At 41.5% G+C, this 27,009-nt stretch overlaps 1 protein-coding gene across 2 annotated transcripts in view; it reads left to right on the top strand.

Annotated features, from left to right (window-relative positions):
* Positions 1–27,009, top strand: part of bach2b (BACH transcriptional regulator 2b) — an 82,576-nt gene that overhangs the window by 12,552 nt on the left and 43,015 nt on the right. Inside the window, exon 1 of one of the 2 annotated variants that reach the window (XM_089022222.1) lies at positions 21,017–21,106. The exons of the other annotated variant lie outside the window; for it this stretch is intronic. The gene's annotated coding sequence lies outside the window, so the exon portion shown is untranslated. Of the gene's footprint in view, positions 1–21,016; positions 21,107–27,009 lie in introns of those variants that run through there. 2 annotated transcript variants of the gene reach the window in all.

Raw genomic sequence — 27,009 nt, 5'->3', positions numbered from 1 at the left:
AGGTTTTCAGACCAAATAATACAGCAAAATACATTGACGTGATGGAAGGACTGCTACAATGTGTCTTTTTTCGGTCAGGGGCGTTCCTTTAGTGACGTCATGTATGGACTTGTCACCAACTCAAAAACAAGACTTCCTGAATATTCAGCGCGAGTCTTAAAACGCAAAATATAGCTATATGCGGTGGAATCTTTTTAAAATACACTCAGTAGAAGTCATTTGAAGCCATTTTACTAATTATGGACACAACTTGTCCAGAGTCGTCGGTTGTCCTTTAAGGGTGCCAATGTGCGGTGGTACCACCCAATGACATATGTGAGACAATGTGCAAAGTGTCAAGCAGAGCTAAAGTGATCAGTGATATAACCAGTGTCTGAAACTCATGACAAAAAGTTAGCTGAAACCAGGGCAGACAAGTCTGAAAAGTTGCCTGCCCAGCCATAAAGTTACCTGCCCGGCTATAAAGTTGCCTGCCCCATTTTTCACAACTTGAAACACAATAAGACGACTAATTGACAAACAAACTTTCGTTTGGAAATTTGCATACTCGGCATGGCAGCCAATCAGAAACCTTTTTCGTGCTTCGGACTATACTGTGACTGTAAAGTGTACTTGAGACTTTTGAAAGGCGCTGAGAAAGAGGAGTCAACGTGGCTTGTAGCGGTTTGCTTGTAGCTTTTGCTTTATTTAATAAAACAGACGTTTGATTTGACTTTTTGTCGGCCACCCGGGCCGAGACGTTTTGAAAGTAGTACGCCTGACGTTATTTCAAACACTGACATAACACTCGAACAGTTTTACAGTTAGCACAGAAAATTATATATGTACAATTATGCAGATGTACTTGAGTGATCTAAAGTGTCTGGTTCTGTGGAATCAGTGACAATGGTACAAGTGAGTACAGAGCTGGAGCAACAATGACAATACAATGCGAATGGTGTTCTGCAGGGCTCTCAGAAATTGCAGAGAGACACTTTCTAGATAGATTTGCGAGTTAGTGGCTAGAGAAAAGAAGCTGTTTAAGTGTCTGCTGGATTTGGTCCGCATAGATAGCGCTTGTCTGATGGGAGAAGCTGGAAAAGGTGGTGGACAGTAGGATTTTCTGTGCCGTTGTCGAGATTTTTGAGGTCTTCAAGTCCTCAAGAGTGTTGCCAATGATTTTTCCGCCATCCCAACTGTGCGTTACAGTCAGATTTTGTCTTTTTTTGTGCTTGAAGAACACAGGATTGATTCAGTGACTGCCATGTAGAACTGACTTAGCATGATAACCTGTCCACTGTCCCTGAAAGAGTAAAACTTCTCATGTCCATCCATTCTTCCCTTTTCCTATCTGCTCATCCACACTCGGGTCACAGGACATGGTGGAGCCAATCCTAGCTGTCTTCAGAGACCCTGGACCGGTTGCCAGCCAATTGCTGTTAACACAAAGACAAACAACTGTTCATGCGAGCATGAACAGTTGTTGTGCACTCACCCTTAGAAAATATTTAAACCAGAAGTGCGATACTCTTTTTAGCCATGGGCCAATTTGGAGTTATGTCTTACCTTGCAGGGTCGTTGTTCGTCATATACAACAAACAAATGATTAGTTTTGAAATCAGTTAAGTTAATTATAATCAGTGATGTGCAGTCAAGGGAGGCAGGTGAGGCCATGCCTCACCTGTCATCATGGAAATATCAAATGAAAAAATAAATTAAACAGTTATATTTATTTAGTGATTTGTACTTTAAATTTCTTTTCCATTCAATGTCACCATTTTTTGATGTTTTTTTTTTCAAAATCGCTGAATTTTCACATTTACCGTTCAAATACTAAGTAGAGACGAGCGGTGAGGATGGATCGGTGCGGAGCGGTGACCATGGATTGCACAATAACGATGCTAACTGTGCTGGTTTGCTCTGCAGTGAGACTGCATTGCTGTCCCTCTGCATATCGTATTAAAGTGTTCAAACACTTTTAGTATATGAACTAAATTTCTACAGTACTAGCTATACACCAGTACTAGCTGGTGTATATAATGTACAGTCACTGTATATTATAAACACTGTACTACAGTGTTTATTTTATTTTGATCAAAACTGTGTGCATAGGTGAGGCACACAGTTCTCCTGCCTCATAACAGCGGCGCTGGTGATTCCAGAGATTCTTCTTGCGACTCCTCGGCTGCAGAATAATAAAATTAGTGACAGCAAGCTACAGTAAACAGTTAACAAGATAAGTGCAACCATCCAGTCATTTTTTTCGTGTTGCTTGGCCTTATTTTCAGAATGAAGGATTACATATATAAATTGAAATAATTTTCTAAACTGGACTTTCAATCGAAGCAGGAGATAATAATTAAAGGAAGACCAACACCGGACTGTATAGCTCACAAACGGTGAGGGATGGATGTAAATCTCCTGGACAGCTTCTCAGCTTTTTGGCCCAGAAGGATCTCATTGGCACTATTCCTGAGGCGACAAAGTTGCTCCAACTCGTGGTCACTGTTCCATCTACTACAGCATCAGTGGAGTGGTCATCCTCAGCACTGAAAATACTGAAAACATAGTCGGAACAGGACTGATCAAAGATGACTTTCTCCACTGGCAGTGATCTCCATTGAGACAGAGAGACTTTTAAAACTGAAGAAAGATAAGGAAGGCTTCTACAAAGAAGTTATCGATGCCTTTCTTCAGAAGGAGCGGCACATAGACTTCATTTATAAGTAAAGGTAACACGATAATACACTTTTTTAAAATTATTTTTTCCTATGCTACAGTTTGTATATATAAAGAATTCTGACATGACATTTTAAACAACTGTTGTCAATCAAATGGTGAATAAGCTACTCTGTAGAGTTCATATGTTTGTAAATCAGACTGTGATGACGTCAGTGCCTCACGAGCCATGAACCTCGCCGCACTTCACTGATTGTAATAGTTTCTTTAATTATTATTCAAGTGGTCTAAACAGGGGAACAAAATGATTGCAAAATCGCAATGTAATTTATTACACATGACAATTTCTCATTTAAAATACAGATTTTAGCAAGTTAGCACACAATTTATTTTTCACAGGCTGCAAACAATGACCTGATGGGCCAGATCTATCCCCTGGGCTTTGACACCTGTGATTTAGAATCTTCCTTTAACTTACTACACACATTTTTAGAATGTGGGAGGAAACCGTATGCTTGGGAAGAACATGCAAACTCCACACAGAAAGGCAATAACTGGAATCAAACCCGCCATTTATGCAATGTAAGCCCAAGGCACTAAACAGTCGTCCAACTACTCATGCATTGTAGGATTTTTTTTTCGGTGTAAAAATGATTTCCTGTGCTTTCTTGTATAAAATTGTAATTTACAGCCTGCATTTTTTTACATCTATATTGCAGATTCAGAACACAGTAATCAAAAACAAATTTGAAATGGTGCTAGTTTTGAATAGAAATTACATTATTGTGGAAGACTGTCAGAGATATTCGGTCGGACACTGTGGACAAAGGCTCCAACACAGGAAGATTGTCTTTTACTGCCGGCAGGGGAGGCAGTAATTCATGACAGACGCCCAAATTCTGCAGCCCTCTGCCAAGCTATTTATTTAGAGTATATGAAAATTAAAGTGATACATTAGTAAAACATAGTTCTCTTGATTAGAATACCACGCTCCTGGACGTTCTAAGCACCAACAGCTTTAAGCAATAAAACATAGATATTTTAATTGGTTGTCTTTTCCATGAACTGATAAATTTGTAACCTAGCTAATGAACTCTTCCTGTGAGGGAGTTTCAAGTCCTAAATTACTCCTTTACTGTGGGCCTATTTTTCGGTGGCCAGCTGAGCATGGGACTTTTAAATCTGATAACTTCTTATTCTACATCTAAGACCCAGTGTTCTTTATGCAGCAGGGGTTCCCAAACATTTTGGACCAAAGATTGACTTTTCGAACAACCAACCTACCACGATCGACCTGTTATAGCGCACGCACACGCAACCGCACATACATTGCCTGTCAGGATGAGCAACAGGCTCATAAGTAGGCAGGCAATGGACTTTTGCAGCCTGTTAGCTATTGTATCTCACAGGCACCATGTCATGTGTCACTGTAGATTAAAGATTTACATGCTTTATTTATTTTTTGTCATACTTTTTGTGAAAGTGAGACTTATATCTTTCAACAGTAGCCAAAATGGAACTGTATAGTGCCACTTAGCAGTTTTTTTTTTTTGACGACGATACTAGTGCAGCGTGTTCTACCGGAAACACATTCCTTGTGTGTTCTACATACTTGGCAATAAAGATGATTCTGATTCTGATTCTGATTATAGGATGATTAGGGCGCATTGTACATGAACACAAAAAATATATTATAATGCACAAAGGCACATTTTTTGTGTGTGTGTTTTTTTCCTCTTCTTCTCCCCCTGCGATCGACATGAGACAGTCTATTAACGATCTTCCGTCACGATCAATGGACACTGTACATTGTACAGTCATACACAATGGCTGGAAATGATCAGTTAGCACAATTTTTTTGCAGCTCATGATGACATCATAAAATGTGAGGCCGATATGAGGTACAGTGATACCTCGGTTTACGAACCCCTTGCCTTATGAACTTTTCGGTTTACGAACGTTAAATTTAAGAAAGTTTTACCTTGGCATACGAACTATTTTTCGGGACACACACGTAGTGCCACAATGAATGATGTGTTGTTTGCGAACGAGCCGTTCTCCGAACAAGAAAATGGCAGCCGACTCATTTTTGTCCTCTATTCTCCGCCCACATTCTTCGGTTCTTCGCACCAAATCCAGCAGACATTTAAACAGCTTCTTCCCCCAAGCCATTCACTCTTTGAACTCTTTCAACAGTAGCCAAAATGGAACTGTATAGTGCCACTGAGCAGTTTTTTTTGACGACGATACTAGTGCAGCGTGTTCTGCCGGAAACAAATTCCTTGTGTGTTCTACATACTTGGCAATAAAGATGATTCTGATTCTGATTAAAGCCATGTAATTGGTCAAGAACGCAGCAGTGGGGGGGGGGGGGTACAGACAGAGAGAGAGTGAGGCCGTTCTCCAAAAAGAAAATAGCAGCCGACTTTTTTTTTGTCCTCGACTCCCCGGCCCAGTCTTCGGTTACAGCCACGTGATTGGTCAAGAACCCAGCAGTGAGGGGCGGGGGTGACAGACAGAGAGTGAGGTGGTTCTCCAAAAAGAAAATGGCAGCTGACTTTTTTTTGTTCTCTACTCCCCGCCCCCAGTCTTCGGTTAAAGCCATGTCATTGGTCAAGAACGCAGCAGTGAGTGGAGGTGGTTTAAACATGAAAGAGACAGGCAGACGACAGAGAGTGATAAAATGTAGTTCAACTTTGAGAGTTCAAAGGCAGAGTGTAGACTGCAAGGTAAAAATATCCCATCAATTAGGCTCCACAAAAAACCCGCACAAGCCATCTTTACACTTGATGCAAAAAGCTATCAACCCAGCTAAACAGAACACAATGGATGAGGAACTAGGTAAAATTATCACAGAGAAAGCACCTACAAAGGATCATTCCTCAAGATGGTGAAAGAAGAAGGCTATGTTCCTCATCAACTGTTTAATGCTGATGAACCCGGCCACTCCATTCCATCAAGCCATCAACAACTTTATTATACTGTACAGTTTATTTCTTTAATTCTAACACCATAGCACATTTATTGTACGTAAAATAAGGTATAATTTGTGGAGTGTTAAGGCTTAGAAAATTAGAAAGTAGAAAATTATGTGGGGACCTGGAAACAGATTATTCTCATTTTAATGGTTTCCTATGGGAAATTAATTTTTGGGATACGCACTTTTCACCTTGCACACTCTGTCTGGGAACCAATTAAGTTTGTAAGCCAAGGTATCACTGTATTTCATGGCTTTGTGTGCACTTTCAGTCACATTGCTTGGTGTGCGGTGGCTTTTGGCACTCGGAAGAGTGCTCAAGTTTTTATGTGGTTGAAGGGGGCGGGGCCAGTCCTGTACCGGATAAGTCTTTGAGTGTGTTAATGTCATTGAAATTCCAACGGACACCCTCGATGCAACGCTCCCCATGTTGCAGAGCTTTGTTTTGAAGCCTCGCTAGCAGTAGCTACAAATTGCATGTCATGTTTGACTGTGAAGCCTAAAATGGACAATGAACATTGTTGAAGAAAATCCTGTCTGGATTGACCATACACTTGTTTATTTTACCATCAAGTTCAAACTCCAACCCTCTGTGTTTGTTTTGCCACTGTTAGAGTACTACTAAATAACAACGTCTTAAGACACCGCATCAAGAAGCTCTCAACATTCTGGACAAACCTCCCAGCGGGATCTTAAAAGAGAAAAGGGAAAAGTGCAGAGCTTGGTTGCATTTCTTAACCAGAGCTGCACCGCAATGTGCAGATGAATATAAAGCTCCTGCGACTTGCTGTCGTGTTTTGCTGTTTTTGGCAAAGGAGAAAAGCCCATTGACTCCACTGTACAGTGATACCTCAGCTTTCGAATGCTTTAGTTTACAAATGTTTTGCCTTACCAACATTAAATTCATGAGAATATAATCTTGGCATACAAATTAGTTTTCGGCAAACGAACCAAACCACACGGAGTGCTATGGTGGCTTGTGGACTAGTTTTCGGCGGAAGGACACCAAACCACATGGTCGAACAGCGCCACGGTGGCTGGCGGACTAGTTTTCATCACCCCTTTCCTTGAGTGCATATGGGGTTTATTATCAGGGATACTTTTGGTATTATGGGACCAAAAAAGACCCCACCACAGGCTTGTGTTCAGCCGAAGAGGACACAAAACAAAATTACGGTCAAGCAGAAGAAGGAGATCATTGAGAAACGCAAATGTCAAGCGTCCCACTACCAGTATGCTAAATCGACCATTGCTACGTGTGGCTAAGGGTGTTTTTGTCTTGTCTAAGCAACGGCCTCAGGCAATAAAGGATTTTGAAAAACTACTGTTGATTTGGATTAACGAAAAGCAGATAGCAGGGGAGTGTGTGAGGGTATTATCGCAGAGAAAGCACGGCAACTTCACTCGGCTTTCATCAAGAGGCAACCTGGAAGTTCGTCATCCATTGCCAACTACCATCACAAAGGAAAATAAAACGACTTTATTATATAGTACAGTTTATTACTTTAATTACAATACAATAGCACATTTATTATACATAAAATAAGGCATATTTCGTGTAGTTTTAAGGCTTATTTAGTCAAAAAAAATGACTTGGGAACGGATTATTCTCATTTTTAATGATTTCTTACGGGAAATAAATGTTTGGCAGATGAAATTTTCACCTTACACACCTTACACACACTTTCTGGGAACCAATTAAGTTCATAAGCTATCACTGTATTTGAAACTGTGAAATATTGTATGTCGGCCATTGTGGATGAAGTAATAACAGACAACAAAATGAAAGCAATGAGTGTGACTATTAAAAATGACGCCTTGTTGTTACGGTTACGAAAGGGTCCGGAACTAAATTGGACTCTCAAAAAGTGAGCTGCGATAGAATTGAACAAAAAGAATTTATTAATACAACGCAACACCGGCAAAGTACAACAAATGGCAAGAGTTCCAACAACCAGGGAAAAACAAAACGAAGCAAAAACGCTTAGAAATTGGCAAGAACATGATAAACGGAAATGGCTTGTCATGAAAGCACAAAAATAAGCCATTTATTCTTATTTATTCTTCCGAGTAAACTTTTCATCATCTTCACTCTGGAGTGGACAAAGCCAACCGCCGGTTGCTCCAAACCATCATCACTGGGCGCACACACGCCCACACACACCCCGATACAAAGAGGTAACTTAATTTAGGAAATTAATTGCTTCTGCAAGCAATTTCTTTTCTAGAAATTTGTGTCAATCGCATTTTCCACAAAAAGGCCCTAATTCATTCTAAGCTCCCCAAAATTCAGACATACAGTGATACAGTGAGACCTCAGTTTATGAACACCTTACTTTACAAATTTTTCGGTTTACAAACGTCAAATTTATGAAAATTAAACCTTGAAATGCGCACTACTTTTCGCGATACACACCCACCACGGCTGGCGGAATGATCTGACGGAGTGATGTTCGGATCTTCGGCGGAAGCACACGACCGAACAGCGCTGCGGCCGGCGCACCTTTCCACATCCCCTCTCTCTGAATTCACACGTCGATCGCCTCCGAGGAGCTTTTTGCAGATAATTTTACTCTTAGGAAATGAATGTAAGATGATCCCCGAATAATCACCGTCGAGGAGAAGGAGATCATTGAGAAACATGAACGAGGTGTGCGTTTGTGGCGTCACATGTGCACACCGCGGCTGTCATGTAAATCTCACCCTGACACATCTCTCACGCTGTGTGTCACTTCCCTGAGAGTAACTTTCTACGACCATTCTACAAATAAAGAGCCCGGTACCGTTCACCATTACTACCATCCTTCGCCTAAAAGCTTTACACAAAGGCGTTATTTAGTCGATGCTTTCACGTGACGAATGACTCCGACATGTGCGAGTTGACAGCTGGGGCAGGGCCGCCACTCGCGACCTCCGCCAGCCGAAGAAGATTCCGGGATCACGAATGTGCTGGACGGATTGCCCCACCTGCCTTCTTTTGTCGCGTTTTATTCCGCGTCCGTGGAATCATTGGACTCATGCCTTTTGATGTAATAAAATCTCTGCCAGCACCTACGGGACTCAAAGTGGATGCAGATGACATCGAGCAGCTTGTTGCTGACCATAATGAGGTCCTCAACACAGAGGATTTGATTTGCCCTCAAGAGGACAAGCAGAAGCAGGCCATCCAGGATTGATGTGCAGGCTTTTATTGAACAGTTCCATCCAGAAAACGCTATGAGAATCATCAACATGATGAATTATAATGTGATGCCTCAGTTTCGTAAGATCTTACAAGTTAGAAAGCAACAGGTGTCAATTACGAGCCATCAACGACCATCACAAATGTAAATAAACTTAATTATACAGTGCAGTGTATTTCTTTCATTACAGTATAATAGCACATTTATTATAGAATAAGGTATGTTGTGTGTAGTATATACATAGAATAAGGTATGTTGTGTGTAGTTTTAAGGCTTATTTAGTTGAAAATTATATTTTATGAAGCCCTGGAAACGGATTATTCTCATTTTAATGGTTTCCTATGGGGAAAAAATGGGATACACACTTTTCCCCTTACACACTCTGTCTGGGAACCAATTAAGTTTGTAAGCCAAGGTCTCACTGTACCTTGGCTTACGAACTTAATTGTATTACGAGAAATAGTTCGCATGCCAAGGTAACATTTTCACAAATTCAATCTTCGTAAACCGCAAAGTTTGTAAGCCAAGCGGTTCAGAAAAATGATTGGTATTTAACTTTCAACTGTATCCTCATCGTTTTAGCCTTCTTTAGTTCATGTTCTCTCTCAGAAGTGTTTTTTTTTGCTTGCTGTTTTGTCAAGAACTGATTCAAGGACGTTTTGTTTGTGTTTGTGTGCTTTGAACAATTCTTTGAAAATGTTCAACACAAACATCAGCATAGTGAACGATTGCCCGACAGGTGACCACTTTTTCACATTTACACATCAATGAGCGACTGACCAGGAGGCTGCATCACCACATATCTATCGATCAACACACATTGACTCATACAGATGCCAGGAAGAAGCTGGGTAATAGCCAATGGCAGGGCAGCTTCAAGTATGTGGCGTTCAAGAAACTCTGAGCTGCGAGTAGGAGCCCGTACTGCATTATTACCATTTGTATCATGAAATTCCTATTGGAACAAGGGGCAACATTTTCCTGTTCATATGAAGAAACATTTGTAAGTAGAAGTACCACTATAATACATTTTTTTACCTACTACCCCCACCCTGGGTAAATAGGGAGAACAAAATCCCCACAAAAGTTACGAAACATTGAAAAAAAAAAAAAAATGTAATATCACTGTTCACAACTAAACAAGAAGGTCAGTGTTGGAATCTAATTCCTGTTTCTCCTCTGGTTCGGAGTTCAACGGAGTTTTATGATGACATACCAGCGGAGACGATAGATGGTGAACAGAAAAGACTACTTTATTCTAGTAAAACGATAGAAGAACATCTCTCATCGAAGCGGGAAACCAAGAGCACAAAGCCCGCCTCCTCAAACTAGTTTAAACACACAGCAGTTGATGACATCGTCTCAACTGAGCCTATCAGCTACGGACAAGGGGTTGGGACAACATTAGACTGAGGAACATCTCTAGTTGCACCCTGCATATGCAACGAATTAACTAATAAGCTACATACATCCATATAGACTAAACTAAATGTGAAATAACATAGTATGTAGTTTTACAAACATAGTATGTACTAAACTAAACATGAAATAACACATGATGTTTACGGATGTGTATAAAAACACTCTATCAGTCAGAGTACTGATAAAAGTGTCCGAAGCCGCTTCGTCGAATTTATACAAATGTACCGTAATTATTTAAACAGATTCATGATCAAGTCGATTTCCTACCCTGGTAACAAATAATGGCTTAAATGTGATTGGTTAAATACTTAAATCCCAGTTTGTTGATATTATGTTGCTCACTTGAGCTATCGAGCTATCAAGCTGGCTATCTGGCTAATATTAGCAAGCTAGCTCGCTATCTAGCGAGCTATCTAGCTGGCTACCTTGCTCGTTATCTATTTGATTTCTATTTGCTAACTAGTTATCTGGGTGGCTACCTAGCTATCTATTTGCTATTTATATGCAATCTATTAGCTATCTAGCTAGCTATATATCTATTAGTTACCTTTTAGCCAGCTGGCTAATTTTCTATCTATTTGAGTTATTCTGAGTTGAGTGAACGCTGGCGCATGTGGCTGCCGCTGCTCAACCACAGAATTAAAGTGACCATGAGAGTTTTGAAAGGCACTTAGAAATGAAATGTATTATTATTATATCTGAGTTGAGCTTTTTGATGAGTGCAAGAACAACAAAACTAGTTCTTGCACTTAATTTTGCATTTTTTTGTGCCATCCTTGAATGACAGTTTGTTTTTTTATTTGCAAGAGCCCTTTGCACTGGAAAAGAAATCACAGCATGCTAATAACCAGTTTAGTGATTTCTTTACTTGAAAATCTTTGGTTTTGGGTGAGGATAGTGGATATTTTATCCCACTAATTGCGAAATATAAAATGAAAAAGGAAAATAAGAATGAATACATAGTTTGCACATGGGCATTTGTTTTGTCAATCTAAAGGGATTTTTTTCACAGTATCATGTGGCTCCTGAATAACATTGAAAGATTGTGACCCACTGCAGCATTTAAGTTGCCCATCCAGGCCCACATGTTTTTGTCAGTCTGTCGACTTCCAGTCACTGCATCAATGTAGTGCAGCCGCACCACATGTTGGGAACTGCACTGTTCTTTTTTGGTTCCATCCCTGGTTCAATGTTGTCCCTAAATAATATAGATTGATCTCTTCATCAGTGTAATTTCCGATCACATGACTGTGATCTTCAATGTCACGTTTTCTGTGCTGCTATTAACCTATGAATGTTTTTTACACGTCTGAGCATTCCTGCAACTATCCCTGAGCATTCCTTCAACCACGCTGAGCAACATCAGACATGCACACAGCAGCCAAGCTAGTCTGACACCTGTCCAAAACCTGCAACCATAACAAGTTGTAGCATGATATGAAAACAATTGAAATCACCTTAGGTCAAAATAGAACATCTCATTGAATGGAGATTTATGACCTGGGTATAATAGGCCTGTATTTATTACGTTTATCACTTATTTTAAGCATAATTAATTAATTCCAACATTGTCCACTCATAAATACAGTGATACCTCGGTTTACGAACCCCTTGGCTTACGAACTTTTCGGTTTACGAACGTTAAATTTATGAATATGTTACCTTGGCATACAAACTATTTTTTGGGATACACACGGAGCTGCCACAATGAGTGATGTGTCGTTCGCGTCAATGGGTTTTTACCATTTCGTTTTGTTTTTCATAATCCATGTACTTTCGTCAAAACAATTCGGCACATCCCATAAACCCTGCCACTATTTAAACAGACTAATACCCTGAATTGTGGAAGACAAGATTGCTACAGGTAGGGCTCTCATTTCGATCGCCGGATCTGATCTCCCCTTATGACTCGATTTCTCCTCACATATTGAAAGATGTTCTCCCAAGTAGTGAATCCGTTTTGGCCATTATCAACAACAGCATGTGTTCTGGTGTAGTGTCTCAACGTTTTAAACATGCTGTAGTACAACCCAGTGGCGGTCCGTGCATTTCACACCTAGGCCTTCAGTGAAGTCCTGCTTAGTCCGACTTGAACAAATATCCCTCGTAATACCATAATTTATGACACAACGGCTGGAGATATCATTTACAAAAGCACACGCACGCAGTACTGTGCGTGGCATCACCTTAATCGTCTACAACACAGGCTATTTTCCGGAGCAATTACACATCAATAAATCTGCATCAGCAATTAGAACTTGTCACTATACGTGATACTGCAAACACTTAAAAATAAAAGGAAATTTAAAATCATTTGTCCACAAAGTTTTATGAAGTCCACCAAGAATATGCAATCTTTAACAAGATTTTACGCTAAATTACAAAATGTCAGTTTAATATAGGAAAAAGAACAAGACGTTCACAAAACGAACTATTTGTTGAAAATAAAAATAAACAAATCATTTGTTCTTGAGAATAGGCTTACCTACATGCGACAGCGAGTTGTCCTCTCCTTCAGCCATTGTGTGTTAAAAAAGCGAGTAGATATACTTGTTTTTTCTGCTAAAGTTTCCGGGTCTGATCTGTTGTCAGCTTGGCTGAGGTAAAGTGAGTATCCAATCACAGGACGCGTACGTCATGTTCAACGCGAGGCCCTCTAGCTGGCCTTACTGTGCCAACTCGTGATCTGATTGGCTATCACAACTGTATATCAACTACATGTGCCCGTTCATGTACAGCGCACAGACACCCTCACTGTTGATTCTGACGGCGTCGGTCAGATTTCATACAGCCTGGCGACACAAACTCGCTGAATTCTGATTGGATTAGAAACTCTGACCTAAAACTACAACACTGAAAGGAGCATAACCAAATGGATATAATATAACATCAAGAAAACAGTATGTAGAATAATTATATATATATTTAGAAAAAATACTTTTTTAATGAAATTGACTTTTATTATAATTATGATAATGATGTCTGATTATGTTAGGCCAGCAGAGAAGGCCTTGCTGGCCCTGACGGCCCACCACAGGTACAACCCTTAGTTAAGAAACTCAGCCTCGACCAAAGTGTGATGTCTAATTTTAGACCTATTTCCAGGCTGCAGTTTTATTTCTAAAATTCTGATAAAAGTGGTGCACCCGCAGTGGCTTCTCTCTCTCTCTCTCTCTCTCTCTCTCTCTCTCTCCTGTGCATATCTCCCTGAGTTGCTGCTCACCATCGGCAGAACTACATAAAAGTACGGAAAATCAGAGGAAGCAAAAAAGCTACACAACTGTGGTCTGCAGGACAGAAGAGCCCAACTCCTCCTGGCGATGAGGTGCTGACACTTTCCCAGGATAGAGTGAGGCGTTCCCTTCGGGGGACAAATGCAGGGAAAGTGGCAAGTCCTGACAACATTCCTGGCTGTGTCCTGAGTGACTGCGTCTGGAAGCTCACGGATGTCTTCACTGACATCTTTGACACCTCACTGAGCCGAGCTATTGTCCCCACATGCCTCGGAGCCACCAACATCATCCTGGTCCAGAAGAAGTCGTCCCCTTCCAGCTACAATGACTATTGCCTGGTCGTACTAACTCCCTCCTCATGAAGTGCTTCGAGTGGTGAGTCATGCTGCACAAAAAGTCTGGCCTCTTTGCCACACTGGATCCCTTTCGTTTGCGTATCGAAAAAACAAATCAAATGCAGACACCAGCTCCACTGCCCTCCACTCAGCCCTCACTCACTTGGAGACCAAGGACTTCCACGTCAGAATGCTGTTCATTGACTTCAGCTCATCATTCAGTACCATATTTCCACAGCAGCACATCCTCAAATTGGACAACATCGTCCCTGTGCAACTGGCTGGTTGACCTCCTGATGGCAGCAACATGGGGGCGCCACACGGAAATAAGCTTAGCCCCCTCCTCTGCTGACCCACTACTGCACTGCTTCATCCAGCTCGAACCTCTTCATTAAGTTGGCGGATGACACCAATGTGATCGGTCTCATCAGCAACGATGTTGAGACAATCTACACGACTGAGGTGTGCAGGTTGGCCATGTGGTGCAAACACATCAACTGCCTTTACATCACAACTTTGCAGCTGTGAATTGGGAGATTCTCCATTGTGAGACTAATAAAGATTTTCTTATCTTATCTTATCTCCACCTAAATGTGGAGAAAAAGAAAGAGATGTTTCTCGACTTCAGAAGAATACACACCCAGCATGCTCCACTGACCATCAACGGTGCCACAATGGGGAGGGTGAGCAACACCAAGTTCTGCGAGTGCACATCTCAGAAGAACTGTCCTGGAGCCACAAAACCTCAACACTGGCCAAAAAAGCCCAATGGTGCCTGTATGTCCACCACAAACTAAAGAGAGCAAGAGCCCCACAATTTTATACGGGCACAGTCGAGAGCATCTTGTCCAGCTACATCACTGTGTGTTTTGGACCCTACACTGTGTCTCTCCAAAAGACTCTGCGGTCCATCGTGAGATCAGCTGTGAAGATTATTGATAGGAGATAGGAGTCCAAGATGGTGCCCGAGTAGGCAGCCGTCAGCAAGTGCTCTCATGAGCCTTGCTTTTTTTGTTGTTTTTGTCTTGTTTTGTGTTTTCTTTTGTCACTTTGTGTTGTTGTGCGTCGTGTGGAATTGATACGGATTGTTTTTCAGCATTTTTCACCACGACATTCATCAAGGAGGAGACTTTGCTGAGTGATTGCGCCTTTTGGGCAGCATGAATATGCCAGTACTGTTTTTGATTTGGGGGGTGCCATTCGAATGTCATCGCTGGACAGCTCTGGGGCCATTGTGCTTTTTTTGCGCCTGTAATGGGCAGCATCTTCACAGCCCCGCTTTGTCAGCGGAAAGGTCGGTGCTGTTGGACAGTCTGCGGCTGGATGGATGCATGGCTTGAGGAGCCAGTGATGAGAAGAAAGGAGTGTCAGCGCAGATCGCCGATGCGTATGTGGAACTGTTGCGGCTTGGAATTGAAGCGGATTTATGTGGTACAGGAGATGTGAGACAATCTCTTTTCGTCAATGGATGCTACAGCTGCGTGTTTGCTTCCAACATTTAGCTTGTAGTCGACGTGCACATTCCACCATGTCACGATCCACTGGTGGAAAGACGCTTTGATCGTCTCCTCTTTCATCTAGAACTGCTTCATGTACAGAAAGTGCTTAAGAATGAATGACTATGTGTGTTTGTGTTGTCATATTGTCTTTGTGCTGTCATATTATTTGTTACTTTTTTTTTTCTTTTGACTTCAATACGGCGCCGCGAGAATGGCTGCCTTTCCAGCAGCTCATGTACAGTAAAGTCTCGTTATATCGATATCGGTTATATTGATAATACTGCTTATTACGATACTATTTTCATTTCCCGTGCACATTTCTAGTCTTTTTATGTATTATTAGTTCCGTTTAGTACGATTCATGGTTATTACGATAATCCGGTTACTACAGTGCTCCTTTTCATCTCCCGCCGGTCATTTTGCTATGTTTATATCGATACACGCCATCGGTCGCGCCATCGGTCGACTTGGTCACGTGACTTGGTTACGTGACCAGCTCCCGCGAGCAGACGCCATTTTCATTTTCAGACGGCAGCTCGTGTGTATCAGACGGCAGCTCGTGTGTCTTCAACAATGGCGAAACGAAAGAATTGTGATCTCGGAACGAAGCATAGGGCAATTGTGGCTGTTAAGGAGAATCCAACACGGAGCTGATGATGATGATGAGGATGAAGAAGAACCGACTGAATGCATACCTATTGCAACACCGACAAAAGCGTTGCAAGGTGCTGCGGACATGCGATCTTGCTTTGAATCCGTAGAAAATGCATCAGGTTTTTTTAAGAAACGTTAAACCAGATGGAAGTGTTTATATTAAAATATAAAAATGAGAAGCAGAAGAAGATTGATGACTTTTTTAAATAGCATACATAATTGCAGTGTTATATACATGTACTGTATATGAATGCGTTTTTTTGCAACAATGTTTGTTGTTTTGTCTGCTGAAGCGTGATGATTTTGAAAATGACTGTACATTCCATACTGTGTATTAAAGGACAACCACCATAACTTTTTTGTTTCTTGACTGACATCAGAAAAAGGTTTTATAGCATCTACAATACCCAAAACACGCAGTATGATAAATGCAAGACACCAATACAAATGACTTCAAATCACGCCAAGACGTCTTGCATTGCTGGAGAATCCAAACAATGGCTTCAGATTCGGAGAATATGCTTTCTTGTTACACATCCATTCATGGATATGATTCAAATACAGAAGAGAAAGAGTACATGTTTGCAATCTATTAAAGATGTACTGTACTGTATACTGTATCCTATGTTGCCTGGGTGCCCTGTACTGGCGGCTTTCGGATGCAACACGATTCTCAGACCAAACATGCATACATAATGTACAGTAAAACGTAAGCATTGCAGTTTCCCTGTTGCAATGTTATACTGTATGTACATGCCCACTACTGTATATGGATGCAATAGTTTTTTCAACAATGTTTAGTGTTCATTCCATACTGTATTAAAGATCCCCCAGTCACGTAACCAGCTTCCGTGTTTATCCTGTCGACGCAAGCACAATAAAAAATCTAGCGATTGGCCGAGACTGTTGATAGCTCACAGCTTTCATTACTACTGGTCGGTCTTTTTAATAACAAAACGTAGCCGTTATCACATCCAGATACAAACAAGAGCTGTTGTTACGTCACAGCTGCGCGCCGGCATTCTATTCAGGCACTCTCAAACCCTGTTGTCGGGTCCTCCCAAGGTCCTGTCACGTAACCAGCTTCCGTGTTTATCCTGTCGACGCGAGCCCATTAAATAAAAACTAGCAGCATAGCTTATATACAGTACTGTTGTTTGACACCAATTAAACCATGGATTTAATAGAATAATTGTGATATCCGAACAACGTACAAGGCAATCGTGGCTGTGGAGGACTATCTAACAAGCAAATCCTTCATCGCGAAAGAGTTTGACGTGCGGCATCAACGTAAGTTATGTAAACGTTGCAGTTTTGGTTTTTCATCCATGTACAGTATTTAATTGTGTTGCTTCCAGATATCTTTATTGCTTGCAACAATCACTGTTTTTCATATGATTGTACATGCTGGCGTTCGTAGCTTCGTGTGAATAGAACTTGAGGATTTAGCATTGGTTGGTTGCATTTTTGAAGGAAATAGTCATTAAAAAAGTGTAAAGACGTTTTTATTTTATGCACAACTTTATTTTTCACTTCAGTACTGTACAAAAAACATGTTAGATACGCAATCCATGAACCCAATGATAAAATTACATGCCATAACAAAGGATATTTACGTATTTACCCCCCCTCTTTAATGCAGTTCGGCGCAGGATCGGATATATCGATAGTACGGTTATATCGACATTTTTACCGACTCCCGACAATATCGATATAACGAGGCTTTACTGTATTTTGTTTTTTTACTTTCATTCCTTCCATCACTTTGCTGCTGTGAAATGTAAATTTCTCTACTGCGAGACTAATAAAGGCAAATCCAATCCAATCCAATTGATGTCTCTCTCTCCCCCCTACTCGTGGACATTTACAACTCTCGTCTGACCCGCCAAGCCATTCAGATCGTAGGCGACCCCACCCAACCATCTCACAGACTCTTCAGCCTGTGGTCGTCGAAGAGGAGAATGCAGAGTCTCTGGGCTGGTACTAGCAGGCCTAGGAACAGTTTTTTTTTCCCACCAGGAGGTCAGGAGACTCAAGACCCTCTCAGCTGTGCATGCACCTCCCCTTCCACACACAGCCTACCTCTACTCCTACCATCTGTCACAGACTGACCCTCCCCTCACCATCATACATCTGCATATTGCACAATGCACTACTTCACTTGTTGTTGATATTGTTTAAATTATATATTAATCTCTTATACAGCTTACGAACTTAATTGGTTCCCAGACATAGTGTGGAAGGCGAAAAGTGTGTATCCCAAAAATAATTTCCCATAAGAAACCATTAAAATGAGAATAATCCGTTCCCAGGTCCCCATAAAACATAATTTTCTACTTTACTTACTCTAATTTTCTAAGCCTTAAAACTACACAAAATACACCTTATTTTATGTAAAATAAATGTGCTACGGTATTATAATTAAAGAAATAAACTGTACTTTATAATAAAGTTGTTTTATTTACTTTTGTGATAGTCGTTGATGGCTTGATGGAATGGAGTGGCCGGTTTCATCAGCATTAAACACTTGATGAGGAACGTAGCCTTCTTCTTTCACCATCTTGAGGAATGATCCCTTGTGGGTGCTTTCTCGGCGATAATTTTACCTAGTTCCTCATCAATTGTGTTCTGTTTAGCTGGGTTGATAGCTTTTTGCATCAAGTGTACAGATGGCTTGTGCGGGTTATTTGTGGAGCCTGATCGATGGGATATTTTAACCTTGCAGTCTACACTCTGCCTTTGAAATATCGAAGTTGAAACTCTCTCACTGTCGTCTGCCTGTTTCTTTAATGTTTAAACCACCTCCCCTCACTGCTGCATTATTGACCAATCACGTGGCTTTAACCGAAGACTGGGGGCGGGGAATAGAGGACGAAAAAAGTCGGCAGCCATTTTCTTTTTGGAGAACTTCTCACTCGCTCTCTGTCTGTAACCCCCTCCCCCTCACTGCTGCGTTTTTGACCAATCTCATGGTTTTAACCGAAGACTGGGGGAGGGGAATAAAGGACCAAAACAAGCCGGTTGCCATTTTGTTGTTAGAAGAACGGGCTCGTTCTTGAACGACACATCACTCATTGAGGCAGCTCCGTGTGTATCCCGAAAAAAGTTTGTATTCCAAGGTAAATTTTTCATAAAGTTTCATTCGTAAACCGAAAAGTTCGTAAGCCAAGGGGTTCGTAAACCGAGGTATCACTGTACTGTAAGAATGTGGAGTTAGATGAGTTTCAATGTGTGCAAACATTGCCTCAAAGTACACCCCTGAATGATGTCAATGTTGTTCGCAAAGACGAGCATTGAATCCTCAGTCCAATTCTCACTTCGTAACGTTTATGCTGTAACCATAGGGTTCACAATTTTTTCTGAAAGGGGTGTTTACCACCAAGAAATCTATAAAAGTCTAGATATCTGAGTATGCTCTTTCTATACCGACAACCCACCGCTTGACTCAAATGTGTGTTTTTTTTACCTCCAAAATACGCACACAAAATTAATCTATGTACATACCACGTAAAGATTTGCGTCATCGCCTGCGACACATTGGCAAGGCGGGATTGCCAAGCAAGCGTAAAATACAAACCGACGCGATCGTGGCTTAATAAATACCTCGGGCGAAGCAACTCGTGTACCGATAGCAGTTCAAGGCACGGGCGAGGCCGAGGCATAGTATCTTCCGACGCTGGGTGAGTGCGTGTGTGCGAGTGAGTGTGGAGGGGATTAAACATTTTAATGGCTTCCCCAAATTCACAACGACCCTCAAGAGGAAATCATAATTACAATGTGGCCCGCGGCGAAAAATGACTTTGACACCCCTGATATAAGGCTTTTACTTTTTTGTGGCTCCAGACAGATTTGTTTTTTGTTTTTATTTTGGTCCTGTATGGCTCTTTTTGTTTTTATTTTCGATGGACGACCCCGGGTTAGTATAATCATAATAGCTTTATTGACTTTATTTTATTTCCATAACAAACTGTCACGGGCCAGCCATGAACTAAGGCTTAAAGGACAACCGACGTCTCCGGAAAAGTTGTGTCCATGATTTGTAAAATCGCTTCAAATGTCTTCTACTGAGCGTATTTTACAAAGATTCCACTGCATATAGGTATATTTTACGTTTTAAGACTCGCGCTGAATATTCCGGAAGTCTTGTTTTTGAGTTGGTCACGAGTCCTCACCCTACGTCACTGAAGGTACGCCCCTGACTGAGAAAGGACATATCTTGCATCACCTCAATGCATTTTGCGGTACGTTGTTTGGTCTGAAAACTTCGTGTTGATGCGTGTTGATGGCGAAATTAGAAGGAAAACACATAAATAACGCGATGGTGAATTCTTGTGTGTTGTGACAAACATTTTGAGCCCATGTATTATTATTACACACGGAGCTTTGTCGTCATCTTCTGCTTGTTTTGTTGAGTGCCCCCCCATTGCCTCAAAATGACACAGAATAAATTCTCTAATCGATTGCAAACATGTATGCTTTCCTCTTCAGAACTATTTGAATCATATTCATAACTGGATGTGTAACAAGAAAGCATATTCTCCGAATCTGAAGCCATTGTTTTGATTCACAAGCAATGCAAGACGTCTTGGCGTGACGTCACGAACTGGGGGCGGGACTTTCTGAAAATGCCCAATTCGCAGGTCCATTTTTTTGGAGATTTTGGACACTTAAAGTCATTTTTATTGTTTTTTTGCATTTGACTAAAAATATCATACTGCGTGTTTTGGGTATTTTAGATGCTATAAAACGTTTTTCTGGTGTCAGTTAGGAAACAAAAAAGTGACGTCGGTTGTCCTTTAAGAGACATTTGCAACAGTGAGTCCAGTCTATAGATAACACTGTGTTTTTATCACATGTGAGGTGTGTTACCATATAAGACCGCAATATGACTCACCCCTACTCACTGACCTAGTGGGAAGTCATGATTCATGCAAGCTGCATTTAAGCAGGCAGCAGACTAAAATAATCTTGAATGTCGTCATATGAACACATGCACACACACACACATGCACACACATGGCTCCTCCACCCTCAGACACTGATAGGTTCAGCTGTTGTTGGTAACAAGTAGTGGGAGGCATTGAAAGTTGTCACAGCAAAGAGGGGACTATTAAGATGACTGGATCTGTGCTGACACCTTTTTGAGGTAATGCACGTGTATGCTTGCAGCGAGCTTGTTCCTGACTTGAATTGACATTGGCAGTGTCTCAGAGTAATTTATCAATGCTATCACAAACATTTCAGTTACCCGGTATGTCATGTCTTGGGCTCAAGCACGGTAACAATATTTTTTTTTAAACCCGTCCAGTTTTCACAGTTATTTTTGCTCTACCTTTATAGACCATATTATTATTAATAGTACGGCAAAGGCATTTTTTAAATGATTATTTTTGGTGTGGGCGAGATACTCAAACCTTGTCAATAATTAATCAGAACCAATAATGGACAGCACAAAACATAAGGGGAATTGTGTTTGATAGTTTTCTTTATTTAATAATGCTTCTTGCAGTGTCTGAAATAACGTCTGCCCGCATGCCCGGGGCGTACAACTTACAAAACGTCTCCGCCCGAGTGGAATAACTTCGTGCTTCTGGACCAAGCGTCATAGCTCCAGAAGAACGATTGAAAAAAAGCGAATACAATTCATGATGCTACAAAACGTAAATGTACATTAAAAGCATCGTGGAAAGAGGATTTCATGTGGCTAGTAGCAGACAACGCAACGCAAACATTGCATCATGCAACATGCCGAACAGTGTATGGACAAACAACAACTGGAGCAAAATCATCAGAATCAGAATCATCTTTATTGCCAAGTATGTAGAACACACAAGGAATTTGTTTCCGGTAGAACACGCTGCACTAGTATCCTCTGGACATGTCCAAACCATCTCAGTGTGGCCTCTCTGACGTTCTCTCCAAAGCCTCTAATATGAGTTGTCCCTCGAATGTACTCATTCCTGATCTTATCCAACCTGGTCACTCCCAAAGAAAACCTCAACATCTTCAGCTCTGCTACCTCTAGCTCTGCTTCCTGTCTTTCCTTCAGTGGCACTGTCTCCAGTCCAAACATCATGGCTGGTCTCACCACTGTTTTATACACTTTTCCTTTCATCCTAGCGGAAACCCTCCTATCACACATCACACCTGACATTTTTCTCCAGCCACTCCAGCCTGCCTGGACACGCTTCTTCACCTCTTTTCCACACTCTCCATTGCTCTGGACAGTTGACCCCAAGTACTTAAAATCCTCCACCTTCTTTATCTCTTCTCCCTGTAGCATCACTCTTGCACTTGGATCCCTCTCATTCACACACATATCTTCCGTCTTGCTGCGACTGATCTTCATTCCTCTCCTTTCTCCACATCTCCGCATATCTCCACATCTCTAGTTTCTCCGCCACCTATTCCCTGTTCTCGCTACAGATCACAATGTCATCTGCAAACATCATGGTCCAAGGACATTCTTGTCTAACAATCAATCCTTAATGCTTTGCAAAAATGGCTTTTATGTGATTAGTCATCTTATTGTGTTTCAAGTTGTGGAAAATGGGACAGGCAACTTTATGGCAGGGCAGGCAACTTTTCAGAGTTGTCTGCCCTGGTGTCCACTAACTTTTTGTCATGAGTTTCAGACACTGTCAATATGCAGGTTTGCTGCTGTGAAATTGGAAATAAGAATTTCTCCAATGTGAGATGAATAAAAGTTAACACATCCCATGTCAGGTTGCGTTGAAACATACAAAAACATTATACCAATCCTTGTTTTGAGCTTCTGGTATTACTCAGTATCATAGATTTCCCTCAACTGACTGACACCATCACTGCAACTTCAAAATGTTATGTTCAGTGACGAGCCCTGAATCTAAGTGCAACAGATGGCTCATGAACATAGTGACGCTATGCTGATCACCGTTGAGTACAATATGCTGTTGTAAGGCAGCACAACCTTTGATAAATCATCCTGCCCAAATTGACCATCCCACATTGTTGGAGTAACATTGGTAACATTTAAAAAGGCAAATATAGATATGTAACTAAATACACTCAGATGCTAATGTTAGCAAAGACTGTCGCGACCTCAACTTGAGATGCTCCAGGTTTATTAATAATGAATGAAGCACAGATCTATGGGCGGCTGGATGGCTCGTGACTCGCATCGCTGACTTGGTATGCATCGGGCTGGGGATCAAATCCCGATCAGTGCCAACAGTAGCATCCAGTCCGGTCTCACGCTAAGACCAATGTGAGTGGTTTCCCAGTGACTGTTCTGGGTGGGTTACATCACAAAGGGCAACTGGGGTAAAAACTTTACCATAGTGTCATCATTCAAGTACCCTGTTTGGAAACCCTGACTGAAAGGAACAAATTGAAAGTCAAACATGGGGCATGGATCTGCAATTAAAATTTGCCGTTCAATTGGATTGGATGTACCTTTATTCATCTCGCCGTGGAGAAATTTACATTTCACAGCAGCAAAGTTCTGAAAGGAAGAGGAAAGGAAAGAAGGAAGTAGAAAAACAAAATACAGGAGCTGCTGGAAAGGCACCCACTCTTGCGGCGCCATCTGGAAGTAAAAAAAAACAAAACTAAATAACAAATAGCATGACAACACAAAGACACAGAGAGTCATTCATTCTTCAGCAATTGCTGTACCCTTTTTGTGACATGAAGCAGTTCTAGATGAAAGAGGCGAGGATCAAAGCATCCTTTTCAGCAGTGGGTCAGGGACGTCATTGTGGAATGCGCATGTCTACTATAAGTTAATGTTGAAAGCAAACACACAGCTGTAGCATGTAGTTGCAAGCAATTCCTCACTGACAAAACCAGGTTTAGTATTTGCGTAGCTAAACTCATCGAACAATAAAGAAACAGTAAATTTCCTTTTCTTTTACTCAACATGTATTTGTTGTAAATATGACGTGTATGCCAAAAATAACCCTTTCAAGGGACATTGGTGACTACAATGAACACCTTGGGTGCATGAAATGGTTAACACTAGCAGTCACTGATGATGGTTACTTGCGTCCAGGCAACATAGGATCGGTTCTGGTCACATGATTATGACAGCGATACCGTAGAACGGAATTTAGCTGCAGTGAAAAGTGTGTGACAGCCGCATGTATGAGAAAGAGAAGGACATGTGATTGTGCATGTAGTCTTATTTTACAGCACTTGACCCCGAGTTCAAATGAGACCGCAGCATTGTCTAGACCCGGTACACCATTTCAGGATTACTGTACTGCACTCTATTCACAGCTTGTACTGGGAGATATGGGGGGAAAAAAAGCTATCTTGAGTTAGACCATTTTATATCACGCTAACAATATATCATCATACATTTTGAAATATTCCATTAAAAATATATCGATGAGAAGGTTTCTTCAGCCGTCATCTGTACAAAATTGTACAGATGACGGCTGAAGAAACCTTCTCATCGATGGACCACTCCTGTACGACTGAGAGCTTACGCAGACATTAAAAATATACTGTGACTGCCCACCTGAGAAATGTCTGCAATAGCGTTGGTATAGAACAAGTGTCGGGAGCCTATGGCTCGTGAGTCGTATATGGCTCTTTTGATGTTTGCATCTGGCTCGCCGATGAAACAAAATACCGTAAATTCCGGACTATAAGCCGCTACTTTTTTCCCAAACTTTCAACCCTGCGGCTTATTCAGTGATGCGGCCAATTTATGTAATTTTTCTCACGGCCGCTATCGCCGCTCGAGTAGAAAAGGTAAGCTTTCGACGGGTGGAATATATACGTCGAGGAAGACTGCATCTTCTTGTCTTGTGCATAAATTAAATTAGCGTGAACATACCCTCATCATGGAAAATGCACAAAGAAAGGCATATGACGCAGCTTTCAAGCTAAAAGCAATCGAGCAGTCCGATAAAGAAGGAAACAGAGCTGCTGCACGTAAACTTGGCATGAACGAATCGATGGTGACACGCTGGAAACGGCAGCGGGAAGAACTGGAGAAATGTAAGCAGATGAAAAAAGCTTTCCGAGGTAATAAAAGCAGGTGGCTCGAACTGGAAAACCTTCTAGAAGACTGGGTGAACACACAGAGAGCAGATGGCCGAGGTGTTTCAGATCAGACTGAAAGCAAAAACAATCGCCACCGAAAAGAAAATTCTGGATTTCAAAGGAGGACCGTCGTGGTGTCTTAGATTTATAAAACGAAAAAGTCTGTCCGTCAGGAGATGGACAACTCTGTGTCAGCAACTCCCTCCCGACTACGAGGAACAAGTCGCACATTTTCATTTGGGATGAAAGTTATATTATTATTATGAAAACTTTGAAAACTCTCTCGGTGTACCGTCTTTCTTTGTAAATATGTGTAACCCATGTATAATATGTATTTGCAACTGTATATTTTTGTAATGTATTGATTTGTATTTATTTTAGACACTGATATGTTTTGCACAGGAGAATGAAAAAGCAGGGGCGGAATAAACGCGGGGTGACAGGTTTAAGTGGGGACCGGTAAAAGTGAGGGACAGACAAAAAAAAGTGAAGAGGGGGTAAAAAGTTGGTTAAAGAAAAACCTGTGGCGTTGTGTGACAGAAGACAGAGGCTCGACCAGACCCTGCGGATTTTTTTTGCACGTTAGCACGGAGGAGTTTGACCTGAACTCTCTGCGAAAGATTAAAGTTATCGCTGACTCGCAATAGATGAGGCGAGGCGGCGACCAGCCACCTGTTTGTGGATGCGGCGGACAATAGTGGATATATATTTTTCCCTCCCTTACCTTTGGAAATATACACTTTTCCCCCTTTCAAACCATCTATATTCTTTCCCTAAGATTTTAACCTCATTGTCGTCAAATGAGTGGTTGCTAGCTTTTAGGTGCAAATGTACTGCCGATTGAGGCCCACTAGTATTATCCCTGCGATGTTGATAAAGTATGTTTTTTTAGAATTTGTTGAGTCTCCCCAATGTAATGCTCTTTACAATTTCTTACAATGTATTGAATAAACTACATTACTTTGTTTTTCATTTGGCAACCTATCTTTTGGATGCACTAATTGTCATGATCTGGTTGGCGACCAACGGGGGGCGCTGTCGGCCCCGCCTGCACCTGCACAGGTGCTGGTCATCCCGATCAGATTGGCGACCAGCGGGTAGCGACGTCAGCCCTGCCGGCAGCCTCGCAGGTGCTGGTCGTTATAATCAATGACACTTAAAAGGACACCTGGCACAATCATCCGGTGCCGATTCATTGTTTGTTTGCTGCTTGTTTGCTGCATGCATTGTGTACGTGTTTGTTTAACCTTGGCGGGCTTTTACTTTTGGTCTTCTTTTGATACTTTGTATTTTTTCCATTCAGATCATTTTGATGTTTTACATTTTGTTCCTGCTGACTTTTATTTTAATACAATGTGTCAAACAACCTCCTGCTCCCTCCTGCCTGCTTTTTGGGATCCGAACCCGCCATCACCACCTCGCAAAACCGTGACAGAATGAATCGGCCAACTATCGGATCCCGCAGGTACATCGGACCCGTCTTATTTCCACCCTGTGGCTGGCAATGCTACGTCCACGTTAGCGCAAGCCTCGTCGCGTTTGAATTGCGTCACTCGACGAGCCGCAACGTCCACGTAAACTTCCGGCCGATTCATTGTTTGTTTGCTGTTTGTTTGCTGCATGCATTGTATACGTGTTTGTTTAACCTTGGCGGACTTTTACACTTGGTTTTCTTTTGCTACTTTGTATTTTTTCCATTCAGATCATTTTGATGTTTTACATTTTGTTCCTGCTGACTTTTATTTTAATACAATGTGTCAAACAACCTCCTGCTCCCTCCTGCCTGCTTTTTGGGATCCGAACCCGCCATCACCACCTCGCAAAACCGTGACACTAATTACTTCTAATTAGTGCATCTAAAAGATAGGTTGCCAAATAATTAATTCTAATTAGTTTTTTTTTTTTTGAATTCGTCCATGTTTGCGTGCATGCGTATGTGTGCGTGCCTGTGTATGGCTCTCACTGAAAAACATTTCTAAATATTTTACTTTTATGGCTCTCTTAGTCAAAAAGGTT

The sequence above is a fragment of the Hippocampus bargibanti genome, linkage group LG19 (genome assembly GCF_051943395.1).
Source record: "Hippocampus bargibanti isolate YZ-2025 linkage group LG19, ASM5194339v1, whole genome shotgun sequence".
NCBI classification, from domain to species: domain Eukaryota; kingdom Metazoa; phylum Chordata; class Actinopteri; order Syngnathiformes; family Syngnathidae; genus Hippocampus; species Hippocampus bargibanti.
This window is presented reverse-complemented; position numbering and strand designations above follow the sequence as displayed.